The 19,341-nt window shown below is 41.8% G+C and overlaps 1 pseudogene; it reads right to left on the bottom strand.

Moving 5' to 3' along the window:
• Positions 1–126: 126 nt before the first annotated feature.
• LOC129859849 (uncharacterized) lies at positions 127–18,891 on the bottom strand (annotated as a pseudogene).
• Positions 18,892–19,341: the final 450 nt, after the last annotated feature.

Raw genomic sequence — 19,341 nt, 5'->3', positions numbered from 1 at the left:
ACAGGTAAGGCACAGGGTTTTGTTGGAGTTACAGGCAAAAGTGATTGTGGGTTTAAGGACTGCTTCTGTAAATCCAGGAGAGAGACTAAGACAAAGCAGGAAAAAAAATGCTGGTGAGGCACTGCATCACAGACTGCTGTTTAATATAGAGGCACACAGACCGACACACAAACACACACATTTAGGTTTGAAAAAAATTTGATCAATGTCAGAGGTCAAATTAATAAAATCAAACATAGAACTCATCAACTCCTTCATTGAAAAATATAAATATCAAACACCTCAAATTCACAAAGGATTGGCAGGACATACAGGGTGGAATTCAATTGTTGCAGATAAAATAAACACACTGCGCTTTAATGTGCATTTGTTTTTCACAGCAACATGTTTCATGAGGAAGGAGTGGACACTTGATTTCGGAATCGTCAGTCCTGTTGTGTGATCCGTTTGGTGAACCTGGCTGAGAAGTCCTCCAGTACTTGCAACGAGACTGATCTCTAAGTCTAGTGTCAACTAGTCCCTTTCCCCAACTCCGTATTCACAGATCTGAAGGGTTCAGATAGGGATATGCATGTTGGTGATGGTTCAGCCCAGCCCTATATGGACCTTCCTCTGTATTGCTTTCACCAATCAAGTTTGTATTTTTTCCCAATCTTAAGACAAAGTGCTGAAACAGAATTGGTGTTCAGATGTTGTGTACAACACAATCATTCAGTCATCAACACATCACTACGGTGTGAGGTCTGGAGTTTAAACAGCGATACATACAATGATTGTACAAGTACAGGTTTTTGCATGTGCCAGGACTCCATTTTAGAACAGTCCAGTCCTAAAAGAAAGCAATGTGGCTGGTCTTAATTCATAACATCTTCTGTAACAGAACTACATGAGACATACCAGTAACAGAACTAAAACCTGGGATATACCAGGTTAGTGGTCTTGCCCAACAAATGTTCTCAACAATCTGGTGGCAACTAGTGTTACCCCTTACTATGGTCTGTAATTGGTCCATCACAGACTGATGTACAGATAGAGAAAAAAATATATATCTTAAAATCCTAGTGACAAAATTCTATTGTGAAAACAGATATTTACCAGATTGTAATTTGATGAAGACAACATTAAAATATTAAGGCATTAAAACTTGTTAGTAATACATCTCAGTATTGCGGGGCTCTCGCCCTTATAATTAAAACAATAACAACCTGTACAAATTCCTTGACATAAGTCAAGTGAAGGCTTTAAGAATTAGTAAATTATGAAATGATAAGACATTCACAAGCTGTGATTTAAAACAGAAAGTGCAGTGGATTGGCATAAAGCACTCTGGAGAAAATACCTGAAAAGGTATCATACAGCCACAAAATGGTTGATACTATGGCTTCAAACAACCTGCACAAATGGATTGAGATTTGTAAAGACGAGGCATGAATACTGAGAAAGGATAAGAATCTACAAAGTTATTTACCACAAAGTATAAGATACTTTTTGGTCCATCATCAAAATGTTCTGAAATACAAATATTGCCCTCATATTTCTGAAGTACTGTAAGTTCATAAAGTACACTGTTCATCACATTATACAGTGAGCGGAAAACAGGCAAACATTGCACATAGTAACTTGCATTCAATCTGATGAAGTACAGTGAGCTCCAAAAGTATTGAGACGGTTACATGCTTTTTGGTTGTTTTGGCTCTGTACTCCAGCACTTTGGATTTGAAATGATCCAACAAATGAGGTTAAAGTGCAAACTGTCAGCTTTAATTTGAGGGTATTCTCATCCATATCGGGTTAAAGCTGACAGTCTGCACTTTAACCTCATAGTCATTATCTAATTTCAAACCCAAAGTGCTGGAGTACAGAGGCAAAACAACAAAATATGTCACTGACAATACTTTGTAGCTCACTGTACTTCATCTGATTGCATGTTACTTTGTGCAATGTTCACCCGTTGTTTTCCTTCATTTTACATTTCATTAAAAACGTCTCCAACAGTTCAAACATGTTCCTCTTCTTGGTCGTTTGTCTCAATGTAACAGATATGGAGTTATGTAGTGAGAGCCTTCAAACCCCATGTTTCTGGTCCTCAGTTACCCCACCAGGAAGACCACCAGCTGGAAGGAAGCAACAGAGGAAAGAGCTCATGAGACAAAACATTACTAATGACTAGGGGCAGGAGTTTTTCCTGGTCAGGTCACATGGTCTGGAAAAACTCTTGGTCTTATGTTATATATGCAACAGGTGTTCTTCCAGAAGAGTTAGACTTAAATCACACACATCCCTGGTCTCCCTTCACACCCTCATAAGCTACAACACTCAAACAGTACAGGGATTTCCTAGTTTGTCTTTTCTGGAACACACACTTGCTTTAACAATTCTCAAGGTAATCAACAACATAGTAGATGGCAGAATTCCAGGTGAACGCCACTGTTTCTTACTCAGGCTTGGACTCATCTTTAGGACTGTTGGATCTGCTGGCTTCAGCTGCTAATGAGCTGCTAATAGAAGGACAAACTTCCTTAATCAGATAATATCTAGTAACCCTCTAGAACATGTGTCAAACTCATTCCACGGAGGGCCGAGTGTCTGCGGGTCTTCACTCGATTGATGAAATAAGGTCACCAATTAGTAAACAACTCCCCTCACCTAGTTGCCTAGATCTTAACAAAAAACCTGCAGACACTAAGCCCTTCATGGAATGGGTTTGCCACCCCAGATCTAGATGAACCCTATATACTTGTAATACAACAAAGTATAATGTATCTGGCTTTTAAGAATCTGTCAGTTATAGGAATCAGGACAAATATGGTTGGAGTGTACTGTAACTGCCAGAGCACTCTGTTACCGGGTAAACTGTCTGCTTAAGTCTCATACACACCTCCATTCCCCTGTAATTTGTCAGCAATGTTGTCCCCTGTTTTAGAGGACAGTAGCAAAACCCCTCAGCAGAATCACACAGAAGGAAAACAACTACAGCCTCTCCTACTGCATCAAATGCTACTTAAGAAGTTACTTCTGCTTTATACAGTCTTAAATGAACTGCCTTTAGCTGAGGAGAAGACAAGAGAGAAAAGTTGAGTTTAGCATTCTCATACACAGACCATATACTTATTTGTTGTGTTCACTTCTGGATAACAATGAAAAGGATGCTGAGTGTCAGAATTCCAGGAGAATACCACTGTCTTCTTACCATCAGGCTTTGACTCATATTTAAGACTATTGGATCCGCTAGGTTTATCTGCCAATGAGGACACAGGGACAAACTCTTCTTCTTCTGAAAGAATACACTCATAAGGTGTATTGCCGCCACCTACTGTACAGGGTAGTAAAAAATAAACTCAAAATATTTTTTGCATTAACAAATTCATACTAATTACCAAAAGACATTTCCCCGAATTCACACTACTACCCTGAATTTCAAACAAAAAACTGTACACCTTCAGTCAGATTTAAATGTCTATTCAGATCCCTACACAGGCTGGGGAACCTGGGAGGGGGGGGGGGGGGGGGGACCTCTCCATTCAGTACTCCCTGTAAAATTTTGGCTGTAAAGTCCTGGAGATCTAGAAATCTATTTGCCCCCTTCACAATGTCTAACTGCTTTGATTTTATTCTTCACTTGACTAGTGCAATTCATCACTTGCGCTATAAATGCAATAAAGTCCACCTTCACTGTTTGTGTGTCGGGATCCTTCTCCTGCATGGCATTCACTGCAGACTGTCGGACATCCACTACCACCTCTTCTCTACTTACTCATTCAGCTATTTTCACTGCCTCCACATAGGAGACCTGCTGGATAGCCCTGATTCTAACTACTGCGTCTCACCGCACAACTCACATAATCAGGTTTTACATAAGTCGGGAGAACCACTTCATCAAACGCCAATCAAACCGATAGGCTTTGCGCCTTCTTTTTGTCTATCATTCGATTCAAGCGACATTCGTCTACCACTCCTGGAATGTTATCCCTAAACCACACAGCTTCTATGTCCAACGAGACACCAGAGATGACACCTTTAACCAGAGCCCAACTCTGAAAACCCTAGCTTTCCACATCATACATCGACATCTTGTAGAGCCACAGAGGCTTCTCCTTTTGTGCTTTTGAAATGCGAAATCAACATCATACCGCTCCTGGTCACTCTGACCGATTCCACTTTAAACAATTCGTCCTTCACAATCTCTGAGACCGCAAACGGGTCACCCCAACAAAAAAACATCCTTGCTTGTGAATCACACTCCAACCATCAACTGCTGTTCATTTCCAACTTCAGCCTTTTCTACTCCACTCTTCTTCACCATTGTCCACTCATTCTCCCCAACTGTAGTCGCGCCAAGAGAATAACACAATACTTCCACTTCATGTGTCAGACTCATTCCGCAGAGGGCCAAGTGTCTGCAGATTTTCACTCCTCCCTTGCACTTGGATTGATTAATTAAGGTCACTAATTAGTAAATAACTCCCCTCACCTGGTTGTCTAGGTCTTAATTGAAAGGAAAAAACAAAAACCTAAGCCCTTAATGGAATGAGTTTGACACCCCAGTTCCCTCTATACTTATAATACAACAAAATATAATGTATTTAGCTTTTCAGGATCAGTCAGTTACAGGAATCAAATCATCAGGACAAATATGGTTGGAGTTCACTGTAACTGCAGGAGCACTGATTCCAGATCTGTTACCGGGTAAACTATCCACTTAAGCTTCATACGCACCTCCATTCTCCTGCCCTTTTTCAGTTTTGTCTGTGTTCTCTTCCCCTGTTTTGTTAAACATCTACTACAGCTTCTCTTATTGCATCAAATGCTACTTAAGAAGTTACTTCTGTTTATACAGTCTTAAATGAACTGGATGACTTGCCTTGTTCTGGCTGGACTCCGTCACTGCATTTAACTGAGAAGACAAGAGAGAAAAGTTGAGATTAGCATTCTCATACACAAACCATATTAGTATTTGTTGTGTTCACTTCTGGATGACAATGAAAAGGATGCTCAGTGGCAGAATTCAAGTCATTCCACTGTGTCTTACCATCAGTCATCAACAGAATTAAAATAAAATTGCAATCAATGGGGCAAAAAAGTATTTAGTCAGCCACCAATTGTGCAAGTTCTCCCACTTAAAAAGATGAGAGGCCTGTAATTTTCATCATAGGTACACTTCAACTATGACAGACAAAATGAGAAAAAAAAATCCAGAAAATCACATTGTAGGATTATTAATGAATTTATTTGCAAATTATGGTGGAAAATAAGTATTAATTCTGATTGTTGCCTGCATCCCTTGTAAAGTTACACCATCCATTAACATTGTTTACAGCAAATAGAGTAGAAGAGGTTCCTTGAATTTAGGAGGTATTTGTCCTTTAAAGTTTGCATAAGGTTATGATGAGAAAACTTGGACATATTCTGGGTTGTGGGATTACAGCTGTGGACTCTCTCTCTGTCTCTCTCTCTCTCACACACACCTAGTTTAAAACAGTTTTCTGGAACGGGACAAAAACAACACTACTGTTCTGTGCTGAGATGAGGTATGTGTGTAGTGCATGGAAGGTTGTGAATATAGTGTATATAGTACAGTACATGAATAATGTTGTGTGTGTATTACTTTGGGAACCCTGTCAGCAGGTTGAATATGGATCAGTCTAATTAAGGTAACACTTACCAAACATTCTACCAAAATACTTTCTCAAAAAGTTGATCCAGGTGTCTTGGGGATATCCTGAGATGAAATAGGAACTCAAAAATGTAAGCCATTATTAACATTTTCATTCAAATTGTGCTTTGCTTTCACTGGAATCCAAATGTTCTGAATTTTCTGTGAAGCAGTGAGTATGAAGAATTGAGACAGGAAGAGAGAATTAGCCTACCTTTCTTTTTCTTCCACAACCAAATTCCTGAGGAGTAAAAAAATTATAATTGTATTTTTCAAGTTGATCCATGGTTCTGTATCTTATGTGTTAGGTTTAACAGAGTGAGAAATAACCCCTCTTAAAGTACAAGTCTGTGTATTAACCATTCTGTCCGCTATTGAGTGTGACTTCACCCACATTTACATGTTTAAGCTGCAATAAGAAGACATCATTTCTGAGAGCACCAATAAACAACCTGCATACAGTACCTGCACCAGGCCGACTTCAAATCAATGTGAAAGTAACCAGTGAATTAAACAGATGACGACGAATGCAAACTATGCTCGATAAATCCTACACATGCATTGAAGTAAAAGGCATACATCAAAGATCTTACCCAGGCCTACAATCAACAAGAACGCATGAAGACAAACTCAAAGAATGACAAGAATCACAAAATATATACATGCTTTTTTAAAGGGAGCTAACATGCTGACCACTCCGCTGATGTTGCAAAATAAATGTACACATACTATGCATTCAGAAAGTATTCAGACCCCGTCTCCTTTTTCCAGATTTTCTTACATTATACCCATATTCTAAAATTGTTTAAATAAAAAAATGTCCTCATCAATCTACACACAATACACCATAATACAAAAGTGAAAACAGGTTTAGAAATGTTTGCAAATTTATAATAAAATAAAAACAGAAATACCTTATTTACATAGGTATTCAGACCCTTTGCTATGAGACTCGAAATTGAGCTCAGGTGCATCCTGTTTCCATTGATCATCCTTGAGATGTTTCTACAACTTGATTGGAGTCTACCTGTGGTATATTCAATAGGTTGGACATGATTTGGAAAGGCACACACCTGTCTATATACGGTCTCACAGTTGACAGTGCATGTCAGAGGGAAAACCAAGCCATGAGGTAGAAGGATTTGTCTGTAGAGCTCCGAGACATGATTGTGTCGAAGCACAGATCTGGGGAAGTGTACCAAAGAAATTCAGCAGCATTGAAGGTCCCCAAAAACATAGTGGCCTCCATCATTCTTAAATGGAACAAATTTAAGAATGGCCGGCTGCCCGGCCAAACTGAGCAATCAGGGGAGAAGGGCCTTGGTCAGGGAAGTGACCAAGAACCCAATGGTCACTCTGACAGAGCTCCAGAGTTCCTCTGTGGAGATGGGAGAACCTTCCAGAAAGACAACCATCTCTTCAGCACTCCATCAATTAGGCCTTTATGATAGAGTGGCGAGACGGAAGCCACTCCTTAATAAAATGCACATGACAGCCCGCTTGGAGTTTGCCAAAAGGCACCTAAAGGATTCTCAGACCAGAGAAATAAGATTCTCTGGTCTGATGAAATCAAAACTGAACTCTTTGGCCTGACTGCCAAGCGTCGAGTCTGGAGGAAACCTGGCACCATCCCTACGGTGAAACATGGTGGTCGCAGCATCATGCTGTGGGGATGTTTTTCAGCAGCAGGAACTTAGGGGACTGGTCAGGATCGAGGGAAAGATTAACGGCGCAAAGTACAGAGAGACCCTTGATGAAAACCCACTTCAGACTGCTCAGGACCTCAGACTAGGGCGAAGGTTCTCCTTCCAACAGGACAACGACCCTAAGCACACAGCCAAGACAATGGAGGAGTGAATTCGGGACATGTCTCAATGTCCTTGAGTGGCCCAGCCCAAGCCTGGACTTGAACCCAATCGAACATCTCTGGAGAGGCCTGAAAATAGCTGTGCAGTAACGCTCCCCATCCAACCTGACAGAGCTTGAGAGGATCTGCAGAGAAGAATGGGAGAAACTCCCCAAATACAGGTGTGCCCAGTTTGTAGTAGAGGTCGACCAATTTCAAGTTTTCATTACAATCGGAAATCAGTATTTTTTTTTACACCTTTATTTAATCTTTATTTAACTAGGCAAGTCAGTTAAGAAAACATTCTTATTTTCAATGACGGCCTAGGAACGTTCTGCCTCTCCATTCAGTACTGCCTTCAGGGGCAGAACGACAGATTTTTAACCTTGTCCGCTCGGGGGATCCAATCTTGCAACATTACAGTTAACTATTCCAATGCTCTAACACCTGATTACATTGCACTTCACAAGGAGCCTGCCTGTTACGCGAATGCAGTAAGCTAAGGTAAATTGCTAGCTAGCATTAAACTTATCTTATAAAAAACTATCAATCAATGACTGTCATTGCTCCAATGTGTACTTAACCATAAACATCAATGCCATTCTTAAAATCAATACACAAGTATATATTTTTAAACCTGCATATTTAGCTAAAAGAAATACAGGTTAGCAGGCAATATTAACCAGGTGAAATTGTGTCATTTCTCTTGCGTTCATTGCACGCAGAATCAGGGTATATGCAACAGTTTGGGCTACCTGGTTCTTTGCAAACTAATTTGCCAGAATTTTACGTAATTATGACATAACATCGAAGGTTGTGCAATGTAACAGGAATATTTAGACTCATGGATGCCACCCGTTAGATAAAATACGGAACGGAATAAACGTTTTGTTTTCGAGGTGATAGTTTCCGGATTAGTTAAAGGTATATGGTTTAGAGAGAAATAGTCGACGCGTTATAATTCCTGTAATAACTTGCGGCTGAATTTGAAAGGGGTTCCTTCGTTATTTTACCGTTCATGTCTTCCAGAGAATGTATTGATCTACTTCAAATAAGGTCTGTGTTTCGCGGAGGAGCAGACTGACAGGGGAACATGCAGACAAGCTCTGCTTTCTGCACTACAACCCAAAACTTCTTAACTGGGAATATTGAAGACCCATGAAAGCTGGTGGTTCGTTTTAACATATGTTCTCATGTTATTTGAGACTAAATTGATTTTATTTATGTATTATATTAAGTTAAAATAAAAGTGTTCATTGTTCATTCAGTATTGTTGCAATTGTTATTATTACAAAAATGTGTGTGTGTGTGTATGATATATACACTGCTCAAAAAAATAAAGGGAACACTTAAACAACACAATGTAACTCCAAGTCAATCAAACTTCTGTGAAATCAAACTGTCCACTTAGGAAGCAACACTGATTTTTTTTTTATTATTATTATTATTATTTTTTTATTTTAGCCCCTTTTCTACCCAATTTTCATGGTATCCAATCGCTAGTAATTACTATCTTGTCTCATCGCTACAACTCCCGTACGGGCTCGGGAGAGACGAAGGTCGAAAGCCATGCGTCCTCCGAAGCACAACCCAACGTAGCCGCACTGCTTCTTTAACACAGCGCGCCTCCAACCCGGAAGCCAGCCGCACCAATGTGTCGGAGGAAACACCGTGTACCTGTCCCCCTTGGTTAGCGCGCACTGCGCCCGGCCCGCCACAGGAGTCGCTGGAGTGCGATGAGACAAGGATATCCCTACCGGCCAAACCCACCGTAACCCGGACGACGCTAGCCCAATTGTGCGTCGCCCCACGGACCTCCCGGTCGCGGCCGGCTGCGACAGAGCCTGGGCGCGAACCCAAAGACTCTCCCTAGGCCACTGCGCCACCCGGGAGGCCCTGGAAGCAACACTGATTGACAATAAATTTCACATGCTGTTGTGCAAATGGAATAGACAAAAGGTGGAAATTATAGGCAATTAGCAAGACACCCCCAAAAAAGGAGTGATTCTGCAGGTGGTGACCACAGACCACTTCTCAGTTCCTATGCTTCCTGGCTGATGTTTTGGTCACTTTTGAATGCTGGCGGTGCTCTCACTCTAGTGGTAGCATGAGACGGAGTCTACAACCCACACAAGTGGCTCAGGTAGTGCAGCTCATCCAGGATGGCACATCAATGCGAGCTGTGGCAAAAAGGTTTGCTGTGTCTGTCAGCGTAGTGTCCAGAGCATGGAGGCGCTACCAGGAGACAGGCCAGTACATCAGGAGACGTGGAGGAGGCCGTAGGAGGGCAACAACCCAGCAGCAGGACCGCTACCTCCGCCTTTGTGCAAGGAGGTGCACTGCCAGCGCCCTGCAAAATGACCTCCAGCAGGCCACAAATGTGCATGTGTCAGCATATGGTCTCACAAGGGGTCTGAGGATCTCATCTCGGTACCTTCTGGCAGTCAGGCTACCTCTGGCGAGCACATGGAGGGCTGTGCGGCCCCACAAAGAAATGCCACCCCACACCATGACTGACCCATCGCCAAACCGGTCATGCTGGAGGATGTTGCAGGCAGCAGAACGTTCTCCACGGCGTCTCCAGACCCTGTCACGTCTGTCACATGTGCTCATGTGCTCAGTGTGAACCTGCTTTCATCTGTGAAGAGCACAGGGTGCCAGTGGCGAATTTGCCAATCTTGGTGTTCTCTGGCAAATGCCAAACGTCCTGCACGGTGTTGGGCTGTAAGGATAACCCCCACCTGTGGACGTCGGGCCCTCATACCACCCTCATGGAGTCTGTTTCTGACCGTTTGAGCAGACACATGCACATTTGTGGCCTGCTGGAGGTCATTTTGCAGGGCGCTGGCAGTGCACCTCCTTGCACAAAGGCGGAAGTAGCGGTCCTGCTGCTGGGTTGTTGCCCTCCTACGGTCTCCTCCACGTCTCCTGATGTACTGGCCTGTCTCCTGGTAGCGCCTCCATGTTCTGGACACTACGCTGACAGACACAGCAAACCTTTTTGCCACAGCTCGCATTGATGTGCCATCCTGGATGAACTGCACTACCTGAGCCACTTGTGTGGGTTGTAGACTCCGTCTCATGCTACCACTAGAGTGAGAGCACCGCCAGCATTCAAAAGTGACCAAAACATCAGCCAGGAAGCATAGGAACTGAGAAGTGGTCTGTGGTCACCACCTGCAGAATCACTCCTTTTTTGGGGGTGTCTTGCTAATTGCCTATAATTTCCACCTTTTGTCTATTCCATTTGCACAACAGCATGTGAAATTTATTGTCAATCAGTGTTGCTTCCTAAGTGGACAGTTTGATTTCACAGAAGTGTGATTGACTTGGATTTACATTGTGTTGTTTAAGTGTTCCCTTTATTTTTTTGAGCAGTGTATATACAGTGGGGCAAAAAAGTATTTAGTCAGCCACCAATTATGCAAGTTCTCCCACTTACCAAGATGAGAGAGGCCTGTAATTTTCATCATAGGTACACTTCAACTATGACAGACAAAATTAGAAAAAAATATCCAGAAAATCACATTGTAGGATTTTTAATGAATTTATTTGCAAATTATGGTGGAAAATAAGTATTTGGTCAATAACAAAAGTTTATCTCAATACTTTGTTATATACCCTTTGTTGGCAATGACAGAGGTCAAACGTTTTCTGTAAGTCTTCACAAGGTTTTCACACACTGTTGCTGGTATTTTGGCCCATTTCTCCATGCAGATCTCCTCTAGAGCAGTGATGTTTTGGGGCTGTTGCTGGGCAACACGGACTTTCTACTCCCTCCAAAGATTTTCTATGGGGTTGAGATCTGGAGACTGTCTAGGCCACTCCAGGACCTTGAAATGCTTCTTACGAAGCCACTCCTTCGTTCGGTATCGGCGTTGAAAAATCATAATCGGTCGACCTCTAGTTTGTAGCATCATAACCAAGAAGACTTAAGGCTGTAATCAATGCCAAAAATGCTTCAACAAAGCACTGATCTGAATACTTATGTATTAGCCTCCTGGGCCGAATGAATGAAGATACCAATTAGGCAACAGCTATCAAAACCTATTTTAATAGCTATAAAATAGCTTTTGGTTTCGAATGGTCACCAAATAGGAGGGCTCCCGCACCTCCCAATTCCCTGGCTATCAGATTACAACAGATTCAAAGCAATCGGCGACCAGCCTAAACTGCTGACCGGCAAAACAAACTGTCACTCTCTGTTCTCTGCTTTCTAAAAGTGAAAGAAGAGGCACCATGCTGGCAGCTGCTCTCAGAGCCATGCCATCTAATACTCTAAACAGATGTTGTATTTTAATCAGGATGTGAATGATTTGTCTACTTATTTACGTACTTTAAATGATTGTTCTTGAGCTACCCTGCTATACCAAGTGGAGGGAGTAACTGATTACATGTAACCTACCCAACCCTGGAACCTCCCTACTTCTTATGGTAAAGCCACACACAGCCAAAATGAACCATCCTTTTATGGACCTGCAGATAGGCCTTAGGCACAGTCACATATTACAGTTCTAGTGGATGGGTCGATATGGTATCAAAAATGTAGCATACTGGTGCGACTAGGGGAGAATCTCAATGGCATACTCCTTGCATCCTCTCTCCTACTTCTCAAAACCCATTGGATGAGAAAGCCAGAGGTCCCTCCCCTCTGACCTTCTCCTCCAATGGGTTTTGAGAAGGAAGCGAGGAGAGAGGATGCAAGGAGTAAACAATTCAGATTCTACCCATTACTTATTATTAGCAGTTTTCTAACATGATGTTTTATTGACTTGTGTGTGTTGTGATGTACTTCAAGCACGCCGCGATGGTGGGAAGTATTTGCATAAAGTTCAGCTTTCCCAACTTTGGTCCCGCCCTGTTCACGACCCTCGGCCATGCTACCAACTGTCCCTCGCACATGTCGCTTCTCTTCCATCGGAAATGAATGGCTATCTGTGGTTTCATGGCCCACATTATCTTCATTGAGGCACTGTGAGCCGTTTATTTGAAGTCATTTTTCTAGTTTGTTTGAAACAAACAGTTTTGTAGTATGTTGACTGTGGCTATGTATTCAGCCTTCATAGCAGACATGAGCTTTCTGTGAAAGTAAAAGTTGCCTGTTGAGCCACTCGATTGAAAAAAAACAGGATGGATGGAGCTTATAACAAAGGTAAAATAACCTAGCCAGCGATTTCACATCTATGCAATATCCATTGTACTGTTGGGTTCTGAGAATATGAAATATTCTTATTCATGTCACTGAAGGAGAGAGGGTAACATTTACATTATGTCAGGTTGTTATTGTTAGTCATCAGGGATCCTATGGGAGGAAAAGAGACACAGTCTGGTACCAGTCACCATGACAGCTGTAAGTTGGGGAGGAGTGAGCACTTTGGGGCAGAGGTCAGGTCAGATGAAGTGAGGAAGAACAGATATCACTAAGGTTCTGTCTGGCAACAGAGATGCATTGGCTGTTCAGAAGTGTAGGAGGAGACTCAGCATAGGAGAAAGGATTAAATATCCGTGCTTGTGTGAATATGTTTTTGTCTAATGCAGCTGTATTGATCCTCTGGGATGAATAAACTTGGTTTAAGCTTTCATAGTGTCCGTCAAGTTTTTTCTCTGAGAATTAGAACCTAACAGTACGATAAACATACTTTTAGGTTAACACAAAGTAATTACCATACTTTTTGCTGATTAATTCAGATTAGACTAATCCATACTGTGCACTGTCCAAATTGGTGCCTCCCTGTGACACATTATGAAGACTGTGCCCTACAGCAGGTGGTGCATCTAACCCCTTGTCTTGACTGTAGCAGTAGCCTGAACAGTACTGTAAATACAGGTACAACAGGTATCCCCTTCAGGGGGTATAGCTCACTGATGTTGCTGCTGTTATGTCAATCTGTGATTCAGAAATATGTACATGTACAGTGCTCTGTTACTATAGATGTGCTGTTCTTACCTGTTAAGACAGCAAATGCTACAATGAGACAGACAACCAGAGCAACAACAGCACCGATACTGGAAGACTCTGAAATGAAAACACATTTTGTATTGATACTTTGACAGGAGTTGATCAGGAATTCAACATGGTGCAGCATTCAAAATGTCCTACAACACTAGCAGTGTTACTGACATATCAATACATAAGATTGTAACACACTTATGAGGCGGCAGGGTAGCATAGCGGTTAGAGTGTTGGACTAGGAACCGAAAGGTTGCAAGGTCGAATCCCTGAGCTGACAAGGTAAAAATCTGTCGTTCTGCCCCTGAACAAGGCAGGAACAAGGCACTGTTCCTAGGCTGTCATTAAAAATAAGAATTTGTTCTTAACTGACTTGCCTAGTTAAATAAAGGTTAAATATATGAGTGTCCACTCACCTGGACCAAACACCTCACTGACTTCCTCACTAACAACATTCTTCAGCTTGCAGGTGTATTTGTAACCATTGGCTGATTTTCCAGTGTCGCTCTTAGAAACAATCAGCTGTTTGTCTACAACCTCCCATGCCCCCTCCCCCACTTCCAGCTGTAGGTGACTGGTTCAGCATCAGTGGTGTCGCCCTCACAGGTCAGAGTGCAGGAGGTTTTGTTGGCGTTACAGGAAGAAGTGATTGTGGGTTTGGGGACTGACTCTGTAAATAGAGGAAAGAAACAGGAATAATTTGGGAAAATGTTTGTGAGGCACTACAATACATAACCTGCTGTTTCTACATGACCACACACACACATACACACACACACACACAGACACAGACACAGACACACATAGAAACACTTACTGATAACAGATAGTTTATATCTCTTGTCAAGCAGTTTGCTGTTGAACTCCACAGAATAAACTCCACTGTCTGTTTTCATCAATCCACTGATTCTCAGCTCTCCAGTATTCTGGTTCAGGGTTGTACGCTCTTTGAAGGCACCATAGATGTCCAGACCACCAAAACCCTTGTCCCACTCTGCCACCTTGTTCCTCCCATGCTTCCATAGGATGCTTGTGATGGGGTCAGGCACTGTGGATTTGTCCGGTGTCAACAGGATCTCACCTCCCACTTTATGATAAAGATCCTCTGGAAAAGCAGACATTTCATACATGTATCAGAGTATCAATGTATCCAGGGTAATACATTATGGTTAGGGTATAAATATGTAGTCCTAACCCTATTGGCATTGAACTGACATTATTATCAACCTTTACTGTTTATATCTTGAATTCTGCTTGCTGGGTATATCTGGTCTATGTAGTCTGGCCACGTTGACTAGTATGTCCCCCCTCACCACCACCACTAGAGCAGAAATGTATCTAGACTACACTACAGAATAAAGACTTTGTCTACACCCTGTTCACTATCATATCACTAGCTAGGTTTCCATCCAATCTGCGACAGATTTTCATGATATTATTCTAAAGTCTGCATGAAACAATAATCACATTTTCCCACCAGAGATATGTTTCCATCAGACTGACTTTTTGCTGATAAAAGTCTTTGAGTGATGAGGTAGTGTACATAGCCCTCCATACCTCTCTGATTCAGAGGGGTTGGGTTAAATACGGAAGACACATTTCAGTTGAATACATTCAATTGTACAACTGACTAGGTATCCCCCTTCCCTTTCACTTTACATTAAAATAACTGTTGCAGATAAATTCCCATGTACCAAATGAAAAATACAAATTTAAATGGGTTCCATCACATTTTCAACTCTACTGATGGTTTGTCACAAATTGCTACGTTATATAGACTGTTGTGTTATATCGACTATTGTGCGTTATATAGACTGTTGTGCGTTATATAGACTGTTGTGCGTTATATAGACTGTTGTGCAGTATACAGACTGTTGCGGTATACAGACTGTTGCGGTATACAGACTGTTGCGGTATACAGACTGTTGCGGTATACAGACTGTTGCGGTATACAGACTGTTGCGGTATAAAGACTGTTGCGGTATACAGACTGTTGCGGTATACAGACTGTTGCGGTATACAGACTGTTGCGGTATACAGACTGTTGCGGTATACAGACTGTTGCGGTATATAGACTGTTGCGGTATACAGACTGTTGCGGTATACAGACTGTTGCGGTATATAGACTGTTGCGGTATAAAGACTGTTGCGGTATACAGACTGTTGCGGTATATAGACTGTTGCGGTATAAAGACTGTTGCGGTATACAGACTGTTGCGGTATACAGACTGTTGCGGTATACAGACTGTTGCGGTATACAGACTGCTGTCTGTTGTGTTATATAGACTGTTGCGGTATACAGACTGTTGCGGTATACAGACTGTTGCGGTATACAGACTGTTGCGGTATACAGACTGTTGCGGTATAAAGACTGTTGCGGTATAAAGACTGTTGCGGTATAAAGACTGTTGCGGTATACAGACTGTTGCGGTATACAGACTGTTGCGGTATACAGACTGTTGCGGTATACAGACTGTTGCGGTATACAGACTGTTGCGGTATAAAGACTGTTGCGGTATACAGACTGTTGCGGTATACAGACTGTTGCGGTATACAGACTGTTGCGGTATAAAGACTGTTGCGGTATACAGACTGTCGCGGTATACAGACTGTTGCGGTATAAAGACTGCTGTCTGTTGTGTTATATAGACTGTTGTGGGTTATATATATTTTTTTATTTCACCTTTATTTAACCAGGTAGGCCAGTTGAAAACAAGTTCTCATTTACAACTGCGACCTGGCCAAGATAAAGCAAAGCAGTGCGAAAAAAATCAACAACACAGAGTTACACATGGAATAAACAAATGTACAGTCAATAACACAATAGAAAAATCTGTATACAGTGTGTGCAAATGAAGTTTGGAGGTAAGGCAATAAATAAGCCAATGGTGGCGAAGTAATTACAATTTAACAATTTACACTGGAGTGTATATGTGCAGATGAGGATGTGCAAGTAGAAATACTGGTGTGCAAAAGAGCAGAAAAACAAAAACAAATATGGGGATGAGGTAGGTAGTTTGTTGGATGGGATATTTACAGATGGGCTGTGTACAGCTGCAGCGATCGGTAAGCTGCTCTGACAGCTGACGCTTAAAGTTAGTGAGGGAGATATAAGTCTCCAACTTCAGCGATTTTTGCAATTCGTTCCAGTCATAGGCAGCAGAGGACTGGAAGAAAAGGCGGCCAAAGAGGTGTTGGCTTTGGGGATGACCAGTGAAATATACCTGCTGGAGCACGTGCCACGGGTAGGTGCTGCTATGGTGACCAGTGAGCTGAGATAAGGCGGAGCTTTACCTAGCAAAGACTTATAGATGACCTGGAGCTAGTGGGTTTGGCAGCGAATATGTAGCGAGGACCAGCCAACGAGAGCATACAGGTCGCAGTGGTGGGTAGTATATGGGGCTTTGGTGACAAAACGGATGGCACTGTGATAGACTGCATCCAATTTGCTGAGTAGAGTGTTGGAGGCTATTTTGTAAATGACATCGCCGAAGTCAAGGATCGGTAGGATAGTCAGTTTTACGAGGGTATGTTTGGCAGCATGAGTGAAGGAGGCTTTGTTGCGAAATAGGAAGCCGATTCTAGATTTAACTTTGGATTGGAGATGCTTAATGTGAGTCTGGAAGGAGAGTTTACAGTCTTTATATTTATTTATTTTACCTTAATTTAACTAGGCAAGTCAGTTAAGAACCAATTCTTATTTACAAAGACGGCCTACCGGGCAACAGTGGGTTAACTGCCTTTTTCAGGGGCGGAACGACAGATTTTTTCCTTGACAGCTCAGGGATTCAATCCAGCAACCTTTCGGTTAATGGCCCAACGCTCTAACCACTAGGCTACCTACCGCCCCAGACATATTGCCACGCCCGCTGCCCAAATTGTGGGATTCCAAAATAGGCATACACTTATTCACTTGTGATTTGAAACAATCTACAGCTATTTTTTTTAAAGAAGCTAATGACCCTCTGTTACTAAGTCATGCTCTCTGGTAAAGTATTTTAATGATCCTCTGTGGCTAAGTCATGCTCTCTGGTGAAGTATTTTGAATGTTCTTATTTAAACAGGAGTAATTATATAACTGTGGCAAAACAATCTGTTCAGTCGTGTGATCAGGTGCCACAAAGAGGGACTTTGGAAAATTAAAATTGGCTCAGAACAGGGCAGCATGGCTGGCCCTTAAATGTACACGGAGAGCTAACATTAATGATATGCATGTCAATCTCTCCTGGCTCAAAGTGGAGGAGAGATTGACTTCGTCAATACTTGTTTTTGTAAGAAGTGTTGACAAGCTGAATGTACTGAGCTGTCTGTTTAAACTACCAGCTCACAGCTCAGATACCCATGCATAACCCACAAGACATGCCACGAGAGGTCTCTTCACAATCCCCTAGTACAGAACAGACTATGGGAGGCGCACAGTACTACATAGAGCCTTGACCACATGGTACTCTATTCCACATCAGGTAACTGATGCAAGTAGTAGAATCAGATTTTTTTAAACAGATAAAAATACCCCTTATGGAACAGCAGGTACCGTAGAGAGACACACACACAGGTACAGACACACACATACACACACAAATGTTAGCACACACACTCTACACAGATGTACATTGTAATATTGTTGTATGGTGGTATTATACATTTTGTATTGTAGTGGTGTAATAATGTTATATGATGTACTGTTTTATCTTTGTTGTTTGTGTAATGTAAGTGCCTTAATGTGTTTGGACCCCAGGAAGAGCTGCTGCTGCCTAGTAAATACTTTAGGGGAAGCCAGCCTCCTATATCTAGCCTATGGATCTGACGCTGTCTGGACAGAAATAGTATAACATGCCATACTCTTTTGGTCCAGACAGAATCCGATACATTGTTTACACCTACAGAGACAGAGGGGCGCTGTTTCGCTCGCTCGGATTCTTTATCTGAGATTGATGGGTCTTTCTGTCGGCGTGCGTCTCAGTCAAATAAATGATCAATATTTCAATATTTTATTTGGATGGGCCCCCCTAAGGCTCGCTCATAACGCCGGGCCTGCCATGATCACGCAGACCCTTCTGTAGGTTTTAGCCTTGGTTAGGCCATGATTCAACATCTGATAACTTCCTGAAGTTGGCTCTGTGTGTAGCTAAACCGAATATGAAGGGTGCGGTCCGTAACGTAACCCACATATACGTCGTTTAAAACCATTCTTCAAATATTAGGTAGACCTAAATCTACGTTCGACCCTGCGGGTCGATTAAATTTACCTCCGGAAACGAACTTTTGCGCCACATAAAGCCAGAAGCACAATCCGATGAGCGTTAGTTTGGACATATTTGCTAATTAGTTTGTTTAGATAATAAATAAAAGTTCAAATGAGATATGCTAAACAATTATGTGGTTTATAGCCTAAACTACGTCTGATATTGTATTTCATGAGGCTGTGAAAGTGAAAGTAAAATGTGGTTTAGTTCCTCCCTATTCATTACCTCTTGGTGGAAAATAAAATAAAGTTTAATTTAACTTGTAAATTATGTTTAATAGCTGCAATGGAATCATATGGTATACAAACACATTGCATTATGTTTATATGTTATAATAACTTTAATAAGCATTTTTTCTAACCCCTTCTGGAATATTCATTCCTGTAATCCTACTCATACCTGGTCTTTGGCGCCTCCCTGTGTGTATATTTGGCTACTACGCACAGAATTACATATATAGAATTTAGAATTGATAGAATCTCTGCTATAATGTAACAAAACTTGGCAATACTGAAATATTTAAAGGTAAATGAATAACTATTGTTTATTTAATTTTCCTCCTGTCCACTGAGTGTAAGAGATATTTTTAATCAACAGCATATAGCCATTCATCCATATGCCTATATGGCATGCAGACTAAAACATT

This window comes from Salvelinus fontinalis, chromosome 7, assembly GCF_029448725.1.
Source record: "Salvelinus fontinalis isolate EN_2023a chromosome 7, ASM2944872v1, whole genome shotgun sequence".
Lineage (NCBI taxonomy): Eukaryota > Metazoa > Chordata > Actinopteri > Salmoniformes > Salmonidae > Salvelinus > Salvelinus fontinalis.
Note: the sequence above shows the minus strand (reverse complement) of the source record. Positions and strands in the feature narration are given on the sequence as shown.